General features: G+C 36.0%; 2 long non-coding RNA genes across 18 annotated transcripts; one reads left to right on the top strand and one right to left on the bottom strand.

The window, feature by feature from the left end:
• Window positions 1–370: 370 nt before the first annotated feature.
• On the bottom strand, window positions 371–17,894 carry LOC121866165. Of its 17 annotated transcripts, none has more exons than XR_006088910.1 (16): window positions 17,446–17,894; window positions 17,052–17,112; window positions 15,918–16,044; window positions 15,706–15,753; window positions 14,478–14,548; window positions 14,083–14,143; window positions 13,863–13,865; window positions 13,715–13,831; window positions 13,051–13,434; window positions 11,234–11,294; window positions 7,296–8,078; window positions 4,108–4,155; window positions 2,858–2,928; window positions 1,959–2,524; window positions 1,330–1,582; window positions 371–1,166 (listed from the first exon to the last, which is right to left on the bottom strand). It is a non-coding gene; the product is annotated as an uncharacterized LOC121866165 (long non-coding RNA). The 17 variants fall into 17 exon arrangements; XR_006088911.1 differs by having other exon boundaries at window positions 2,060–2,524; XR_006088913.1 differs by having other exon boundaries at window positions 1,330–1,456; window positions 2,060–2,524.
• LOC121866166 lies at window positions 2,521–8,564 on the top strand. Its single transcript, XR_006088920.1, has 2 exons — window positions 2,521–2,651; window positions 8,496–8,564. It is a non-coding gene; the product is annotated as an uncharacterized LOC121866166 (long non-coding RNA).
• Window positions 17,895–18,407: the final 513 nt, after the last annotated feature.

Below are 18,407 nucleotides of genomic sequence, written 5' to 3'. Positions count from 1 at the left end.
ATCCACTTATATCAAGACAAATCAACTTGTATAACAACAATTCAGAGAACAACACTCGCAGCACAATTAGTAGGTAGGCTATAACCTGTAATATTTGATCAGTAACATTAACTATGATCGGTACACAATAGTTACTGTTCAAGTTTAATCATTTACCTATTATACAGTACAGCATTAATTTAGCACAAAATTACTGGCAAAATACTATATTTAAGTTGAACTGAACCCCCTCCCCCCTAAAAATACCCCATTTGTTGGTACAGTTTCCTGCCTTTTCCAGTATTGTATTTTTAAAACGTATATACAGTACACTCGCACCGAGCGCGAGGTGGCCGACGGGAAGTGATATTGCAAGTGTCTCGAACCCCTCCTGCCAGCAAGCTGGGGCCGAGGCAGGCATTGCATGGTATGTCTGGCAGCGTAGGAAGACTAGAGGAAAAGCCAGTCAGCCAGCATTAAAAGAGTTCACCAGTTGCCCTCATATTAACACAATTACCAAGATTTAAAATCGTGTAAAGTACCTTAGTATGAAATTTAAACTACTTTCTTACAAATGCTGGAGACTAAGGGATTTAGGTCAAGCTTATTTTTGGAAAAATCAATATTTTGACAACGTGAAAACTAACTTCTTCGTATCGTAAAGATGGTCTACATATTTAAGAATACCCTGTATCTATAAAGGCTTTTTAAAACCTACAAGCAAAGCATACTTTAAATATGTAATTATTTCAAAGTAAGTTAACAATTACTCTATTTTTTTTTTTAAAGGTGAACAAATCCTTAAACAAAACTAAAACCACAACGACAGCTACAGTACTGTAGGCCTACTTTAAGTTATAGCAGAATGTTTCCGATTTTGTGCAACAACAGTTCCGTTAACGGAAACTAACAGTCTTGTGTACTCGTCTTCACGGTCCTCGAATGAATAATATTGTAACTAAAAATTAAGTAATGTAGTCTTTGTACAACTGTAATGCAATAAAATAAGAACACACATCTACAGTACGTCTCTATAGCCAAAATATATACCAAATCTTGTGAAGTACGTCCGAATAAACACTTAAAATATTTAACATTAAATCTTCGTGAACATGAAATTAACCACAATTAACACATACCGTATAGGAACAGGGTTGCCACATGTACGACAAGCTTCACGGCCAAATCTTTTTGGATGGAAAGCACAAAGATATTTTGCAATCCACACAAAATAAAAATCTCCCCCACAATATGCACTTAAAATGTCGCAATCAAACAAAATTTTCACTTATAATTCAGAGCCCAATAATTACATAAACATAATATCTATAATCTACAGTGAAGATTTACCGTAAACTCAAATGGTGGTGGAGCATGATAATGGTGGAGTCCAGTTCGTCACCGTCCCCTGGTTCTTCCTTCTCGTACGTGATTGCAGAGTTAAATAGCTCCACCATGTGTGGTGTTACTTTCAAATCTCTGCAACATTTTCCTTGGAACTGGAGCATTTTCACTTCCATCACTGGCTATACTAACACAGACGAATTTTTCTTCCCATAATTTGTTATATTTTCTACCACTGTCGTAAGACACTTTGCAAAAACTAATCATTTTGAAAACTATCAATCAGAATTTCAGAAAGTAACTCAGATGGCTTTGTAAACTATAAAGCAGGGGTTCTCAACCAGGGGGAATTTCCCCCCTCAGGTTTTCAGAGACGGGGGAAAACTGATACTAATATGGAAATAATAAAGGATTTTCAGTATTATATGCATATTATTTGGAATGCACTTTTTGAGGCAGACAATCTTGGAAAGGAGGGGGGAATGACATTCTGACATATGGTGAAAAGAGTGCATGAGGCAAACAAGGTTGAGAACCACTGCTATAAAGCTTAACCCATATGCTGGACACGTTCAGTCTGAACAACTCAAATATGAGAACTAACAACTAAGGCAGTAACTAGTAAGGACAGTCACCTTTCAATTGAGAAATTTGAAAATCTGTTAGACATGTCTTCAAAATCCACTAGATGAGGTATTAACACAAAATTCGGCCAAATAGTTTGGCCGTGACCAACCACTTTCCACGGCCGAAGTAGAAAAATTTGACAACTAGTCTTAGCGAGTCCCAGAGATAACCGATTCGAGTAAGTGACAGCAACAACGTCGTGGACCCCCCTCCTTCCCACCCACCGCACACCACTTCGTCCGAATGATTAACTATAATACAAACTTCATCGTATATACAAATTTTAACTATACACACTTTGGCTTCTACATTAGATATAATTACTTTGCCTAAACTACTATTCATGTAGCCTTACCACAGTAGTAGTATAAAATCTAACCTTACATGAGCCACACTTTCTATAATAATTAAATATCCATTCTTGAAACTTATGAATACAACAAATTTTGCTCATAATTCTCTTCCAACAGGTTATGCAAGTCAGGAACATTGTACAACAATAGTTATGCTCACCTTTATAAGACTTCAGCCAATGTCAAATAGCCAAGAATGCTCTTCCACCTCCCACACACTTCTGAAATAAAAAATAAACACGTCAACATTTATAGAAAAATTATTAAAATTTGCCCTTGTACAAGACTTTCTTTTTTCCCCAAAAATGTATCGCAAATTACCCTTCGTCTAATGCGCCGTAGGCGTAGGTGACTAGCTAGCAAGTCTGAGACGAGCAGTAGTATACTAAGCACAAACATTACGTTCCTAATATTACTGAAAAACAAACAAAATTATCACAAACTTACGGCAAATTGGACGAAGATGTAAATAATGGCTTAACAGCAGAGGGAACCTCACAGTATTCACCAATAAAACTTTCTTTTTAACTATGGTAAATTTAATTTATGCTCACCTGTATATTGTATATAAAGGCTTCAGCCAAGGTCAAATACCCTACAAAGGTCATCCACCTCCCACTCAAATCTGAAATAAGTCATTAAACCGTCAACCTTTATAGACAAATTATACTTATATCAAGTCCAAATATCCACTTATATCAAGACAAATCAACTTGTATAACAACAATTCAGAGAACAACACTCGCAGCACAATTAGTAGGTAGGCTATAACCTGTAATATTTGATCAGTAACATTAACTATGATCGGTACACAATAGTTACTGTTCAAGTTTAATCATTTACCTATTATACAGTACAGCATTAATTTAGCACAAAATTACTGGCAAAATACTATATTTAAGTTGAACTGAACCCCCTCCCCCCTAAAAATACCCCATTTGTTGGTACAGTTCCTGCCTTTTCCAGTATTGTATTTTTAAAACGTATATACAGTACACTCGCACCGAGCGCGAGGTGGCCGACGGGAAGTGATATTGCAAGTGTCTCGAACCCCTCCGTGCCAGCAAGCTGGGGCCGAGGCAGGCATTGCATGGTATGTCTGGCAGCGTAGGAAGACTAGAGGAAAAGCCAGTCAGCCAGCATTAAAAGAGTTCACCAGTTGCCCTCATATTAACACAATTACCAAGATTTAAAATCGTGTAAAGTACCTTAGTATGAAATTTAAACTACTTTCTTACAAATGCTGGAGACTAAGGGATTTAGGTCAAGCTTATTTTTGGAAAAATCAATATTTTGACAACGTGAAAACTAACTTCTTCGTATCGTAAAGATGGTCTACATATTTAAGAATACCCTGTATCTATAAAGGCTTTTTAAAACCTACAAGCAAAGCATACTTTAAATATGTAATTATTTCAAAATAAGTTAACAATTACTCTATTTTTTTTTTAAAGGTGAACAAATCCTTAAACAAAACTAAAACCACAACGACAGCTACAGTACTGTAGGCCTACTTTAAGTTATAGCAGAATGTTTCCGATTTTGTGCAACAACAGTTCCGTTAACGGAAACTAACAGTCTTGTGTACTCGTCTTCACGGTCCTCGAATGAATAATATTGTAACTAAAAATTAAGTAATGTAGTCTTTGTACAACTGTAATGCAATAAAATAAGAACACACATCTACAGTACGTCTCTATAGCCAAAATATATACCAAATCTTGTGAAGTACGTCCGAATAAACACTTAAAATATTTAACATTAAATCTTCGTGAACATGAAATTAACCACAATTAACACATACCGCATAGGAACAGGGTTGCCACATGTACGACAAGCTTCACGGCCAAATCTTTTTGGATGGAAAGCACAAAGATATTTTTGCAATCCACACAAAATAAAAATCTCCCCCACAATATGCACTTAAAATGTCGCAATCAAACAAAATTTTCACTTATAATTCAGAGCCCAATAATTACATAAACATAATATCTGTAATCTACAGTGAAGATTTACCATAAACTCAAATGGTGGTGGAGCATGATAATGGTGGAGTCCAGTTCGTCACCGTCCCCTGGTTCTTCCTTCTCGTACGTGATTGCAGAGTTAAATAGCTCCACCATGTGTGGTGTTACTTTCAAATCTCTGCAACATTTTCCTTGGAACTGGAGCATTTTCACTTCCATCACTGGCTATACTAACACAGACGAATTTTTCTTCCCATAATTTGTTATATTTTCTACCACTGTCGTAAGACACTTTGCAAAAACTAATCATTTTGAAAACTATCAATCAGAATTTCAGAAAGTAACTCAGATGGCTTTGTAAACTATAAAGCAGGGGTTCTCAACCAGGGGGAATTTCCCCCCTCAGGTTTTCAGAGACGGGGGAAAACTGATACTAATATGGAAATAATAAAGGATTTTCAGTATTATATGCATATTATTTGGAATGCACTTTTTGAGGCAGACAATCTTGGAAAGGAGGGGGGAATGACATTCTGACATATGGTGAAAAGAGTGCATGGAGGCAAACAAGGTTGAGAACCACTGCTATAAAGCTTAACCCATATGCTGGACACGTTCAGTCTGAACAACTCAAATATGAGAACTAACAACTAAGGCAGTAACTAGTAAGGACAGTCACCTTTCAATTGAGAAATTTGAAAATCTGTTAGACATGTCTTCAAAATCCACTAGATGAGGTATTAACACAAAATTCGGCCAAATAGTTTGGCCGTGACCAACCACTTTCCACGGCCGAAGTAGAAAAATTTGACAACTAGTCTTAGCGAGTCCCAGAGATAACCGATTCGAGTAAGTGACAGCAACAACGTCGTGGACCCCCCTCCTTCCCACCCACCGCACACCACTTCGTCCGAATGATTAACTATAATACAAACTTCATCGTATATACAAATTTTAACTATACACACTTTGGCTTCTACATTAGATATAATTACTTTGCCTAAACTACTATTCATGTAGCCTTACCACAGTAGTAGTATAAAATCTAACCTTACATGAGCCACACTTTCTATAATAATTAAATATCCATTCTTGAAACTTATGAATACAACAAATTTTGCTCATAATTCTCTTCCAACAGGTTATGCAAGTCAGGAACATTGTACAACAATAGTTATGCTCACCTTTTTATAAGACTTCAGGCCAATGTCAACAGCTAAGAATGCTCTTTTCCAATCTCCTAATAATAATTTCTTGAAATAAAAAATAAACATCGCCAACATTTATAGAAAATTATTAAAATTCTGGCTCCTTGTACAAGACTTTTTTCCCAAAAAATAATCAAATACCCTTCGCCCATCGGCGTCAGAGGCGAGGGGTGACTAGTTGAAGCAAGTCTGAGACTCAGTAGTATACTTGCTAACAAACACATGTTCCTAATAGTTACTGAAAACAAACAAAATTATCACAAATTTACGGCAAATTGGACGAAGATGTAAAATAATAAGCTTAATATACAGAGGGAACCTCACAGTATTCACCCAATAAAATCCTTTTTAACTATGGTAAATTTAATTTATGCTCACCTGTATACAGTATAAAGCTTCAGCCAAGGTCAAATACCCTACAAAGCGTCATCCACCTCCCACCAACCGAATAAGTCATTAAACCGTCAACCTTTATAGACAAATTATACTTATATCAAGTCCAAATATCCACTTATATCAAGACAAATCAACTTGTATAACAACAATTCAGAGAACAACACTCGCAGCACAATTAGTAGGTATAACCTGTAATATTTGATCAGTAACATTAACTATGATCGGTACACAATAGTTACTGTTCAAATTTAATCATTTACCTATTATACAGTACAGCATTAATTTACCACAAAATTACTGGCAAAATACTGTATTTAAGTTGAACTGAACCCCCTCCCCCCTAAAAATACCCCATTTGTTGGTACAGTTCCTGCCTTTTCCAGTATTGTATTTTTAAAACGTATATACAGTACACTCGCACCGAGCGCGAGGTGGCCGACGGGAAGTGTCTGGAACCCCTCCGTGCCAGCAAGCTGGGGCCGAGGCAGGCATTGCATGGTATGTCTGGCAGCGTAGGAAGACTAGAGGAAAAGCCAGTCAGCCAGCATTAAAAGAGTTCACCAGTTGCCCTCATATTAACACAATTACCAAGATTTAAAATCGTGTAAAGTACCTTAGTATGAAATTTAAACTACTTTCTTACAAATCCTGGAGACTAAGGGATTTAGGTCAAGCTTATTTTTGGAAAAATCAATATTTTGACAACGTGAAAACTAACTTCTTCGTATCGTAAAGATGGTCTACATATTTAAGAATACCCTGTATCTATAAAGGCTTTTTAAAACCTACAAACAAAGCATACTTTAAATATGTAATTATTTCAAAATAAGTTAACAATTACTCTAATTTTTTTTTAAAGGTGAACAAATCCTTAAACAAAACTAAAACCACAACGACAGCTACAGTACTGTAGGCCTACTTTAAGTTATAGCAGAATGTTTCCGATTTTGTGCAACAACAGTTCCGTTAACAGAAACTAACAGTCTTGTGTACTCGTCTTCACGGTCCTCGAAAGAATAATATTGTAACTAAAAATTAAGTAATGTAGTCTTTGTACAACTGTAATGCAATAAAATAAGAACACACATCTACAGTACGTCTCTATAGCCAAAATATATACCAAATCTTGTGAAGTACGTCCGAATAAACACTTAAAATATTTAACATTAAATCTTCGTGAACATGAAATTAACCACAATTAACACATACCGCATAGGAACAGGGTTGCCACATGTACGACAAGCTTCACGGCCAAATCTTTTTGGATGGAAAGCACAAAGATATTTTTGCAATCCACACAAAATAAAAATCTCCCCCACAATATGCACTTAAAATGTCGCAATCAAACAAAATTTTCACTTATAATTAAGAGCCCAATAATTACATAAACATAATATCTGTAATCTACAGTGAAGATTTACCATAAACTCAAATGGTGGTGGAGCATGATAATGGTGGAGTCCAGTTCGTCACCGTCCCCTGGTTCTTCCTTCTCGTACGTGATTGCAGAGTTAAACAGCTCCACCATGTGTGGTGTTACTTTCAAATCTGCAACATTTTCCTTGGAACTGGAGCATTTTCACTTCCATCACTGGCTATACTAACACAGACAAATTTTTCTTCCCATAATTTGTTATATTTTCTACCACTGTCGTAAGACACTTTGCAAAAACTAATCATTTTGAAAACTATCAATCAGAATTTCAGAAAGTAACTCAGATGGCTTTGTAAACTATAAAGCAGGGGTTCTCAACCAGGGTGAATTTCCCCCCTCAGGTTTTCAGAGACGGGGGAAAACTGATACTAATATGGAAATAATAAAGGATTTTCAGTATTATATGCATATTATTTGGAATGCAATTTTTGAGGCAGACAATCTTGGAAAGGAGGGAGGAATGACATTCTGACATATGGTGAAAAGAGTGCATGGAGCAAACAAGGTTGAGAACCACTGCTATAAAGCTTAACCCATATGCTGGACACGTTTCAATTGAGAAATTTGAAAATCTGTTAGACATGTCTTCAAAATCCACTAGATGAGGTATTAACACAAAATTCGGCCAAATAGTTTGGCCGTGACCAACCACTTTCCACGGCCGAAGTACAAAAATTTGACAACTAGTCTTAGCGAGTCCCAGAGATAACTGATTCGAGTAAGTGACAGCAACAACGTCGTGGACCCCCCTCCTTCTTCTTCTTCTACACTGTAATACATCGTAACATATTAAACTATACACACTTTGGCTTCTACATTAGATATAATTACTTTGCCTAAACTACTATTCATGTAGCCTTACCACAGTAGTAGTATAAAATCTAACCTTACATGAGCCACTCTTTCTATAATAATTAAATATCCATTCTTGAAACTTATGAAATCAACAAATTTTGCTCATAATTCTCTTCCAACAGGTTATGCAAGTCAGGAACATTGTACAACAATAGTTATGCTCACCTGTATAAGACTTCAGCCAATGTCAAATAGCCAAGAATCCTCTTCCACCTCCCACACACTTCTGAAATAAAAAATAAAAACGTCAACATTTATAGAAAAATTATTAAAATTTGCCCTTGTACAAGACTTTCTTTTTTCCCCAAAAATGTATGCGCCGTAGGCGTAGGTGACTAGCTAGCAAGTCTGGGACGAGCAGTAGTCTACTAAGCACAAACATTACGTTCCTAATATTACTGAAAAACAAACAAAATTATCACAAACTTACGGCAAATTGGACGAACATGTAAATAATGGCTTAACAGCAGAGAGAACCTCACAGTATTCACCAATAAAAATATTTCTTTTTAACTATAGTAAATTTAACTTATGCTCACCTGTATATTGTATATAAACGCTTCAGCCAAGGTCAAATATCCTACAAAGGTCATCCACCTCCCACTCAAATCTGAAATAAGTCATTAAACCGTCAACCTTTATAGACAAATTATACTTATATCAAGTTCAAATATCCACTTATATCAAGACAAATCAACTTGTATAACAACAATTCAGAGAACAACACTCGCAGCACAATTAGTAGGTATAACCTGTAATATTTGATCACTAACATTAACTATGATCGGTACACAATAGTTCCTGTTCAAGTTTAATCATTTACCTATTATACAGTACAGCATTAATTTAGCACAAAATTAATGGCAAAATACTATATTTAAGTTGAACTGAACCCCCTCCCCCCTAAAAAAAACCCATTTGTTGGTACAGTTTCCTGCCTTTTCCAGTATTGTATTTTTAAAACGTATATACACTCGCACTGAGCTCGAGGTGGCCGACGGGAAGTGATATTGCAAGTGTCTCGAACCCCTCCGCGCCAGCAAGCTGGGGCCGAGGCAGGCATTGCATGGTATGACTGGCAGCGTAGGAAGACTAGAGGAAAAGCCAGTCAGCCAGCATTAAAAGAGTTCACCAGTTGCCCTCATATTAACACAATTACCAAGATTTAAAATCGTGTAAAGTACCTTAGTATGAAATTTAAACTACTTTCTTACAAATGCTGGAGACTAAGGGATTTAGGTTAAGCTTTTTTTTGGAAAAAACAATATTTTGACAACGTGAAAACTAACTTCTTCGTAACGTAAAGATGGTCTACATATTTAAGAATACCCTGTATCTATAAAGGCTTTTTAAAACCTACAAGCAAAGCATACTTTAAATATCTAATTATTTCAAAATAAGTTAACAATTACTCTATTTTTTTTTAAAGGTGAACAAATCCTTAAACAAAACTAAGAAACCACAACGACAGCTACAGTACTGTACTTTAAGTTATAGCAGAATGTTTCCGATTTTGTGCAACAACAGTTCCGTTAACGGAAACTAACAGTCTTGTGTACTCGTCTTCACGGTCCTCGAATGAATAATATTGTAACTAAAAATTAAGTAATGTAGTCTTTGTACAACTGTAATGCAATAAAATAAGAACACACATCTACAGTATGTCTCTATAGCCAAAATATATACCAAATCTTGTGAAGTACGTCCGAATAAACACTTAAAATATTTAACATTAAATCTTCGTGAACATGAAATTAACCACAATTAACACATACCGCATAGGAACAGGGTTGCCACATGTACGACAAGCTTCACGGCCAAATCTTTTTGGATGGAAAGCACAAAGATATTTTTGCAATCCACACAAAATAAAAATCTCCCCCACAATATGCACTTAAAATGTCGCAATCAAACAAAATTTTCACTTATAATTCAGAGCCCAATAATTACATAAACATAATATCTGTAATCTACAGTGAAGATTTACCGTAAACTCAATTGGTGGTGGAGCATGATAATGGTGGAGTCCAGTTCGTCACCGTCCCCTGGTTCTTCCTTCTCGTACGTGATTGCAGAGTTAAATAGCTCCACCATGTGTGGTGTTACTTTCAAATCTCTGCAACATTTTCCTTGGAACTGGAGCATTTTCACTTCCATCACTGGCTATACTAACACAGACGGATTTTTCTTCCCATAATTTGTTATATTTTCTACCACTGTCGTAGGACACTTTGCAAAAACTAGTGGACATTTTGAAAACTATCACTCAGAATTTCAGAAAGTAACTCATATGGCTTTGTAAACTATAAAGCAGGGGTTCTCAACCAGGGGGGAATTTCCCCCCTCAGGTTTTCAGAGACGGGGGGAAAACTGATACTAATATGGAAATAATAAAGGATTTTCAGTATTATATGCATATTATTTGGAATGCACTTTTTGAGGCAGACAATCTTGGAAAGGAGGGGGAATGACATTCTGACATATGGTGAAAAGAGTGCATAGGGCAAACAAGGTTGAGAACCACTGCTATAAAGCTTAACCCATATGCTGGACACGTTCAGTCTGAACAACTCAAATATGAGAACTAACAACTAAGGACAGTCACCTTTCAATTGAGAAATTTGAAAATCTGTTAAACATGTCTTCAAAATCCACTAGATGAGGTATTAACACAAAATTCGGCCAAATAGTTTAGCCGTGACCAACCACTTTCCACGGCCGAAGTAGAAAAATTTGACAACTAGATGTGGCAGATTCCCAAGATAATGATTAGAGTAAGTAGCAGCAACAACGTCGTGGACCCCCTCCTTCTTCTTCACCGTAATACATCGTAACATTTTAAACTCTACACACTTTGGCTTCTACATTAGATATAATTACTTTGCCTAAACTACTATTCATGTAGCCTTACCACAGTAGCAGTATAAAATCTAACCTTACATGAGCCACTCTTTCTATAATAATTAAATATCCATTCTTGAAACTTATGAATACAACAAATTTTGCTCATAATTCTCTTCCAACAGGTTATGCAAGTCAGGAACATTGTACAACAATAGTTATGCTCACCTGTATAAGACTTCAGCCAATGTCAAATAGCCAAGAATGCTCTTCCACCTCCCACACACTTCTGAAATAACAAATAAAAATGTCAACATTTATAGAAAAATTATTAAAATTTGCCCTTGTACAAGACTTTCTTTTTTCCCCAAAAATGTATGCGCCGTAGGCGACTAGCTAGCAAGTCTGGGACGAGCAGTAGTCTACTAAGCACAAACATTACGTTCCTAATATTACTGAAAAACAAACAAAATTATCACAAACTTACGGCAAATTGGACAAACATGTAAATAATGGCTTAACAGCAGAGGGAACCTCACAGTATTCACCAATAAAAATATTTCTTTTTAACTATAGTAAATTTAATTTATGCTCACCTGTATATTGTATATAAACGCTTCAGCCAAGGTCAAATATCCTACAAAGGTCATCCACCTCCCACTCAAATATGAAATAAGTCATTAAACCGTCAACCTTTATAGACAAATTATACTTGTATCAAGTTCAAATATCCACTTATATCAAGACAAATCAACTTGTATAACAACAATTCAGAGAACACTCGCAGCACAACTAGTAGGTATAACCTGTAATATTTGATCACTAACATTAACTATGATCGGTACACAATAGTTACTGTTCAAGTTTAATCATTTACCTATTATACAGTACATCATTAATTTAGCACAAAATTAATGGCAAAATACTATATTTAACTTGAACTGAACCCCCTCCCCCCTAAAAATACGCCATTTGTTGGTACAGTACCTGCCTTTTCCAGTATTGTATTTTTAAAACGTATATACACTCGCACTGAGCTCGAGGTGGCCGACGGGAAGTGATATTGCAAGTGTCTGGAACCCCTCCGCGCCAGCAAGCTGGGGCCGAGGCAGGCATTGCATGGTATGACTGGCAGCGTAGGAAGACAAGAGGAAAAGCCAGTCAGCCAGCATTAAAAGAGTTCACCAGTTGCCCTCATATTAACACAATTACCAAGATTTAAAATAGTGTAAAGTACCTTAGTATGAAATTTAAACTACTTTCTTACAAATGCTGGAGACTAAGGGATTTAAGTCAAGCTTTTTTTTTGGAAAAAATCAATATTTTGACAACATAAAAACTAACTTCTTCGTATCGTAAAGATGGTCTACATATTTAAGAACACCCTGTATCTATAAAGGCTTTTTAAAACCTACAAGCAAAGCATACTTTAAATATCTAATTATTTCAAAATAAGTTAACAATTACAATATATTTTTTTAAAGGTGAACAAATCCTTAAACAAAACTAAGAAACCACAACGACAGCTACAGTACTGTACTGTACTTCAAGTTATAGCAGAAGGTTTCCGATTTTGTGCAACAACAGTTCCGTTAACGGAAACTAACAGTCTTGTGTACTCATCTTCACGGTCCGGGAATGAATAATATTGTAACTAAAAATTAAGTAATGTAGTCTTTGTACAACTGTAATGCAATAAAATAAGAACACACATCTATAGTACGTCTCTATAGCCAAAATATATACCAAATCTTGTGAAGTACGTCCGAATAAACACTTAAAATATTTAACATTAAATCTTCGTGAACATGAAATTAACCACAATTAACACATATCGCATAGGAACAGGGTTGCCACATGTACGACAAGCTTCACGGCCAAATCTTTTTGGATGGAAAGCACAAGGCTATTTTTACAATCCACAAAATAAAAATCTCCCCCACAATATGCACTTAAAATGTCGCAACAAAACAAATTTTTCACTTATAATTCAGAGCCCAATAATTACATAAACATAATATCTGTAATCCACAGTGAAGACTTACCGTAAACTCAAATGGTGGTGGAGCATGATAATGGTGGAGTCCAGTTCGTCACCGTCCCCTGGTTCTTCCTTCTCGTACATGATTGCAGAGTTAAATAGCTCCACCATGTGTGGTGTTACTTTCAAATCTCTGCAACATTTTCCTTGGAACTGGACCATTTTCACTTCCATCACTGGCTATACTAACACAGACGAATTTTTCTTCCCATAATTTGTTATATTTTCTACCACTGTCGTAAGACACTTTGCAAAAACTAATCATTTTGAAAACTATCAATCAGAATTTCAGAAAGTAACTCAGATGGCTTTGTAAACTATAAAGCAGGGGTTCTCAACCAGGGTGAATTTCCCCCCTCAGGTTTTCAGAGACGGGGGAAAACTGATACTAATATGGAAATAATAAAGGATTTTCAGTATTATATGCATATTATTTGGAATGCAATTTTTGAGGCAGACAATCTTGGAAAGGAGGGGGAATGACATTCTGACATATGGTGAAAAGAGTGCATGGGGCAAACAAGGTTGAGAACCACTGCTATAAAGCTTAACCCATATGCTGGACACGTTTCAATTGAGAAATTTGAAAATCTGTTAGACATGTCTTCAAAATCCACTAGATGAGGTATTAACACAAAATTCGGCCAAATAGTTTGGCCGTGACCAACCACTTTCCACGGCCGAAGTAGAAAAATTTGACAACTAGTCTTAGCGAGTCCCAGAGATAACTGATTCGAGTAAGTGACAGCAACAACGTCGTGGACCCCCCTCCTTCTTCTTCTTCACTGTAATACATCGTAACATATTAAACTATACACACTTTGGCTTCTACATTAGATATAATTACTTTGCCTAAACTACTATTCATGTAGCCTTACCACAGTAGTAGTATAAAATCTAACCTTACATGAGCCACTCTTTCTATAATAATTAAATATCCATTCTTGAAACTTATGAATACAACAAATTTTGCTCATAATTCTCTTCCAACAGGTTATGCAAGTCAGGAACATTGTACAACAATAGTTATGCTCACCTTTATAAGACTTCAGCCAATGTCAAATAGCCAAGAATGCTCTTCCACCTCCCACACACTTCTGAAATAAAAAATAAACACGTCAACATTTATAGAAAAATTATTAAAATTTGCCCTTGTACAAGACTTTCTTTTTTCCCCAAAAATGTATCGCAAATTACCCTTCGTCTAATGCGCCGTAGGCGTAGGTGACTAGCTAGCAAGTCTGAGACGAGCAGTAGTATACTAAGCACAAACATTACGTTCCTAATATTACTGAAAAACAAACAAAATTATCACAAACTTACGGCAAATTGGACGAAGATGTAAATAATGGCTTAACAGCAGAGGGAACCTCACAGTATTCACCAATAAAACTATTTCTTTTTAACTATGGTTATTTAATTTATGCTCACCTGTATATTGTATATAAAGGCTTCAGCCAAGGTCAAATACCCTACAAAGGTCATCCACCTCCCACTCAAATCTGAAATAAGTCATTAAACCGTCAACCTTTATAGACAAATTATACTTATATCAAGTCCAAATATCCACTTATATCAAGACAAATCAACTTGTATAACAACAATTCAGAGAACAACACTCGCAGCACAATTAGTAGGTATAACCTGTAATATTTGATCAGTAACATTAACTATGATCGGTACACAATAGTTACTGTTCAAATTTAATCATTTACCTATTATACAGTACAGCATTAATTTACCACAAAATTACTGGCAAAATACTATATTTAAGTTGAACTGAACCCCCTCCCCCCTAAAAATACCCCATTTGTTGGTACAGTTCCTGCCTTTTCCAGTATTGTATTTTTAAAACGTATATACACTCGCACCGAGCGCGAGGTGGCCGACGGGAAGTGTCTGGAACCCCTCCGTGCCAGCAAGCTGGGGCCGAGGCAGGCATTGCATGGTATGTCTGGCAGCGTAGGAAGACTAGAGGAAAAGCCAGTCAGCCAGCATTAAAAGAGTTCACCAGTTGCCCTCATATTAACACAATTACCAAGATTAAAAATCGTGTAAAGTACCTTAGTATGAAATTTAAACTACTTTCTTACAAATGCTGGAGACTAAGGGATTTAGGTCAAGCTTATTTTTGGAAAAATCAATATTTTGACAACGTGAAAACTAACTTCTTCGTATCGTAAAGATGGTCTACATATTTAAGAATACCCTGTATCTATAAAGGCTTTTTAAAACCTACAAGCAAAGCATACTTTAAATATGTAATTATTTCAAAATAAGTTAACAATTACTCTAATTTTTTTTTAAAGGTGAACAAATCCTTAAACAAAACTAAAACCACAACAACAGCTACAGTACTGTAGGCCTACTTTAAGTTATAGCAGAATGTTTCCGATTTTGTGCAACAACAGTTCCGTTAACGGAAACTAACAGTCTTGTGTACTCGTCTTCACGGTCCTCGAATGAATAATATTGTAACTAAAAATTAAGTAATGTAGTCTTTGTACAACTGTAATGCAATAAAATAAGAACACACATCTACAGTACGTCTCTATAGCCAAAATATATACCAAATCTTGTGAAGTACGTCCGAATAAACACTTAAAATATTTAACATTAAATCTTCGTGAACATGAAATTAACCACAATTAACACATACCGCATAGGAACAGGGTTGCCACATGTACGACAAGCTTCACGGCCAAATCTTTTTGGATGGAAAGCACAAAGATATTTTTGCAATCCACACAAAATAAAAATCTCCCCCACAATATGCACTTAAAATGTCGCAATCAAACAAAATTTTCACTTATAATTAAGAGCCCAATAATTACATAAACATAATATCTGTAATCTACAGTGAAGATTTACCATAAACTCAAATGGTGGTGGAGCATGATAATGGTGGAGTCCAGTTCGTCACCGTCCCCTGGTTCTTCCTTCTCGTACGTGATTGCAGAGTTAAATAGCTCCACCATGTGTGGTGTTACTTTCAAATCTCTGCAACATTTTCCTTGGAACTGGACCATTTTCACTTCCATCACTGGCTATACTAACACAGACGAATTTTTCTTCCCATAATTTGTTATATTTTCTACCACTGTCGTAAGACACTTTGCAAAAACTAATCATTTTGAAAACTATCAATCAGAATTTCAGAAAGTAACTCAGATGGCTTTGTAAACTATAAAGCAGGGGTTCTCAACCAGGGGGAATTTCCCCCCTCAGGTTTTCAGAGACGGGGGAAAACTGATACTAATATGGAAATAATAAAGGATTTTCAGTATTATATGCATATTATTTGGAATGCACTTTTTGAGGCAGACAATCTTGGAAAGGAGGGGGGAATGACATTCTGACATATGGTGAAAAGAGTGCATGAGGCAAACAAGGTTGAGAACCACTGCTATAAAGCTTAACCCATATGCTGGACACGTTCAGTCTGAACAACTCAAATATGAGAACTAGCAACTAAGGCAGTAACTAGTAAGGACAGTCACCTTTCAATTGAGAAATTTGAAAATCTGTTAGACATGTCTTCAAAATCCACTAGATGAGGTATTAACACAAAATTCGGCCAAATAGTTTGGCCGTGACCAACCACTTTCCACGGCCGAAGTAGAAAAATTTGACAACTAGTCTTAGCGAGTCCCAGAGATAACCGATTCGAGTAAGTGACAGCAACAACGTCGTGGACCCCCCTCCTTCCCACCCACCGCACACCACTTCGTCCGAATGATTAACTATAATACAAACTTCATCGTATATACAAATTTTAACTATACACACTTTGGCTTCTACATTAGATATAATTACTTTGCCTAAACTACTATTCATGTAGCCTTACCACAGTAGTAGTATAAAATCTAACCTTACATGAGCCACACTTTCTATAATAATTAAATATCCATTCTTGAAACTTATGAATACAACAAATTTTGCTCATAATTCTCTTCCAACAGGTTATGCAAGTCAGGAACATTGTACAACAATAGTTATGCTCACCTTTATAAGACTTCAGCCAATGTCAAATAGCCAAGAATGCTCTTCCACCTCCCACACACTTCTGAAATAAAAAATAAACACGTCAACATTTATAGAAAAATTATTAAAATTTGCCCTTGTACAAGACTTTCTTTTTTCCCCAAAAATGTATCGCAAATTACCCTTCGTCTAATGCGCCGTAGGCGTAGGTGACTAGCTAGCAAGTCTGAGACGAGCAGTAGTATACTAAGCACAAACATTACGTTCCTAATATTACTGAAAAACAAACAAAATTATCACAAACTTACGGCAAATTGGACGAAGATGTAAATAATGGCTTAACAGCAGAGGGAACCTCACAGTATTCACCAATAAAACTTTCTTTTTAACTATGGTAAATTTAATTTATGCTCACCTGTATATTGTATATAAAGGCTTCAGCCAAGGTCAAATACCCTACAAAGGTCATCCACCTCCCACTCAAATCTGAAATAAGTCATTAAACCGTCAACCTTTATAGACAAATTATACTTATATCAAGTCCAAATATCCACTTATATCAAGACAAATCAACTTGTATAACAACAATTCAGAGAACAACACTCGCAGCACAATTAGTAGGTAGGCTATAACCTGTAATATTTGATCAGTAACATTAACTATGATCGGTACACAATAGTTACTGTTCAAGTTTAATCATTTACCTATTATACAGTACAGCATTAATTTAGCACAAAATTACTGGCAAAATACTATATTTAAGTTGAACTGAACCCCCTCCCCCCTAAAAATACCCCATTTGTTGGTACAGTTTCCTGCCTTTTCCAGTATTGTATTTTTAAAACATATATACAGTACACTCGCACCGAGCGCGAGGTGGCCGACGGGAAGTGATATTGCAAGTGTCTCGAACCCCTTCCTGCCAGCAAGCTGGGGCCGAGGCAGGCATTGCATGGTATGTCTGGCAGCGTAGGAAGACTAGAGGAAAACCCAGTCAGCCAGCATTAAAAGAGTTCACCAGTTGCCCTCATATTAACACAATTACCAAGATTTAAAATCGTGTAAAGTACCTTAGTATGAAATTTAAACTACTTTCTTACAAATGCTGGAGACTAAGGGATTTAGGTCAAGCTTATTTTTGGAAAAATCAATATTTTGACAACGTGAAAACTAACTTCTTCGTATCGTAAAGATGGTCTACATATTTAAGAATACCCTGTATCTATAAAGGCTTTTTAAAACCTACAAGCAAAGCATACTTTAAATATGTAATTATTTCAAAGTAAGTTAACAATTACTCTATTTTTTTTTTTAAAGGTGAACAAATCCTTAAACAAAACTAAAACCACAACGACAGCTACAGTACTGTAGGCCTAC

This window comes from Homarus americanus, unplaced genomic scaffold, assembly GCF_018991925.1.
Source record: "Homarus americanus isolate GMGI-L3 unplaced genomic scaffold, GMGI_Hamer_2.0 scaffold27079, whole genome shotgun sequence".
In the NCBI taxonomy this organism is placed as follows: domain Eukaryota; kingdom Metazoa; phylum Arthropoda; class Malacostraca; order Decapoda; family Nephropidae; genus Homarus; species Homarus americanus.
This window is presented reverse-complemented; position numbering and strand designations above follow the sequence as displayed.